Genomic DNA, 3,033 nt, shown 5'->3' on the forward strand with positions numbered 1-3,033 from the left:
TCGCAAAGGCCTTACAGCCAATATCCAATTCCTTAACCTTTTGGTTGCCAGTTCGCAATGGTGTAGTACCCTATAGCTGTTACATGGTGCCTTGACACTTTGACCTTTCACAAGTATGGGAGTATCACAAGTTTAGCTACCCAGACAAATGCCCAGCTGGGACTTTCGAAATGTGGGGAAACAGAGATGTTCTTACATCTGTCACCTTGAGACAAGTTATTTCTGGATAATTGCCATGGTAGATTTCGGTAAATGTTTTGCATGTCCCTTGTGCAAATCTTGTGATTGTGATGACAAAATCTGAGACCAAAATCCTATAAAAATAAAGACTGCTGGCTTGCAAGCTGAGCAATTCTCCCAGGACATGTGTCTTGCGTGGTTGCTTCCTACGTGTGGCGCCCAACGTGGGGTACGAACCTTCGACCCTGAGATTAAGAGTCTCATGCTCTACCGACTGAGCTAGCCAGGCATACCAATAAAAAGACAACTCTTCCCCTGTCAAATCTACAGGGCAAACAGACAACATTTCTACCAATTCTGGGACATTTTCCAATTTAGTCTGATCAAGTTCCTTCTCTAAAACTTCACAGACCATGCGTCCCTGGGCATTAGATAGTGAGCCCATGGGTGGATCTGTTGGTGGAGGAGGGGGAAAAGGAGGAGGAAGAAGAGGAGAAGGAGGGGCAGGGGGCACAAGTTGAACACTCGTGTATTTTAGGGAACAATCTTTAGAGAGGTGGCTTGGGTTAAAAACAGGCATAAATTTCTCTACTGTACACCTGCATTTATGCCAGGTTTTAAGAATCTTAACAGGAGATCGTGGCTCCATATAAAGAATATTGCCAATTCTCTCCCAGTCCTTTAGTTTTAAGGAGCCACTCTGGGGATACCATGACATCGTTGCCTAATCTCTTTAAGGAGACTCTGTAATTGAGAGGAAGACACAGGCCCGCTGGTCTTCTTCACTAAGAATCTCAGTTCCTCTATACGTTTCTGCTCAGCCTGTGATAAATTTGAACCCATTACTTACCAAATGAAAGGGGTCATTGAAAACGACGACGAGTGCACTTCTGGGGCCTGTCCTTCTAGACGGTTGGTAAGCAGAGCTGAGTGGCTGCCGAAGCTTCCCTGCTATTGGAGTCGAATGCCCCACGTTGGGGCGCCACATGTAGGAAGCAGCCACACAAGACACATGTCCTGGGAGAATTGCTCAGCTTGCAAGCCAGCAGTCTTTATTTTTATAGGATTTTGGTCTCAGATTTTGTCATCACAATCACAAGATTCGCACAAGGGACATGCAAAACATTTACCAAAATCTACTAGCACATCTAATGACCCACCAGGGGGCATTGAATCCCGTAGAGCTTCCTGAAGCAGTTCAGGGTCCAGTTGGCTCTGTGGGCAAGCATAAATCTGCTCACCACCTAAACAGGAGGAGGGCTAAAGGTCCAGTCAAACTTTCAGGGCATAATGACCTGACCATGGAACTGGATCAACAGCTATCAGATCCGATGTTATCCTGGCCCCAAAAACCAGCATGTGACCAACCTGGTGAGTGGGGGCTGATACAATCTGGATGAGTCCCAGAGTCTTCATGGATGACACTAGGTCCTGGGCCTGTGAGGACACTGCATCATCAACATGGACATTGAAATCACAGGGGATCTCAGGCTGACTCTCCTCTACTTGCCTCCCAAGTTTGGTGAGGATTGAATTTACATGATCCGAGTTATGGCCCTCCAGGAGGTACCCCCAGGAAAGTGCTAGCTTGGCAATGACTACCTGGCACTTTCTTTAATAATTCTGGGTTTGGGCACTAGTGATGGTTTAGTACTAGTGAGACTTATAAACTGTATTTATTTTTCCAAAGTGCCTTGTGGCATATAGGCATTCTAATTTTGGTATGGGAACAAGTTGCTGACTAGTTACTGGGATCAGTTCAAGGTACTTCCATAATCTACAAAGTTGTTCTTATTAGCAGGATTGCCTCTCCTATTATGCCATGCCATATGAGTTTCACTCACCTGAGCACAGCCTTCTAAACCTATATATAATAAGATCAGCAACAGCTTTGTCTGCTGTGGCTCCCACTACAGAATGGCCTATTTGATAAGGTCAGGAAGGCCCCTCACACTTTTTATCATTTTGCAGAATGTGCAAAGCAGAAATGTTTAGGAGGTGTTTTAAAGTGATTAAAACTAAAATATGATAGAACAGCACAGGAGAACATATTTATAAGGAATATGAAATTGTGGTCTATTTCAATATTTATTTTATGTTATCAGTTTGCTTTTACTGCATTGTCTTCTTCCTTTGTAATTTTATTTTTTATTTTATTCGATTTTTAGCCCATCCTTCCCGTAGAACAGGCTCAGGGTGGGTTACATCATAAAAACAATCAACAATAAAAACAATAAAAGACCAGTTTAAAATATATAAAATCTAAAATTAGACAGACTAAGATGGCAGATTCTGCCACACAGATGTGACCTATTGTCCAGGTCCAGCAGATCTTGTCCAGGTCCAGCAGATGAGGGAGGGAGGGAGGCCGATAACAAGTGATGCCCACTGCCTCAGCTGAAAGCCTGTCAAAAGAGCTCTGTTTTACAGGCCCTGCAGAACTGAAGCAGATCCCACAGGGCCCAGAACTACAGGGGGAGCTCATTCCACCAGGCAGGAGCCAGGGCTGAAAAGGCCCTAGCCCTTGTCAAGGCCAGATGGACATCTCTGGGGCCGAGTATTACTAAAAGTTGTTGGTTTGCTGATCGTAAGGATCTACAGGGCTCATACAGGGAGAGGTGGTCCCAAAGGTATGCTGGCCCCTGGCCGTATAGGGCTTTAATCCACTTTCTGCAATGTGGTATGTCATGCCATACAGTTTTTTGTTCACATTGTTTTCTGATTATGGAATCGCATTCTTATTGTATTGGATATTGGATGTCATTCTATTTAATTACATTGTTTTATTCTCTGATGTGTGTGTGTGTGTGTGGAATCATGGCCTAGGACCAGTGAATCCATTCATTACAAATA

General features: G+C 44.2%; 1 non-coding gene across 1 annotated transcript; it reads right to left on the reverse strand.

Annotated features, from left to right (window-relative positions):
- Nucleotides 1-396: 396 nt before the first annotated feature.
- Nucleotides 397-469, reverse strand: TRNAK-CUU (transfer RNA lysine (anticodon CUU)). Its single transcript has one exon. It is a non-coding gene; the product is annotated as a tRNA-Lys (tRNA).
- Nucleotides 470-3,033: the final 2,564 nt, after the last annotated feature.

Source organism: Heteronotia binoei, chromosome 2 (assembly GCF_032191835.1).
Source record: "Heteronotia binoei isolate CCM8104 ecotype False Entrance Well chromosome 2, APGP_CSIRO_Hbin_v1, whole genome shotgun sequence".
In the NCBI taxonomy this organism is placed as follows: Eukaryota; Metazoa; Chordata; class Lepidosauria; order Squamata; family Gekkonidae; genus Heteronotia; species Heteronotia binoei.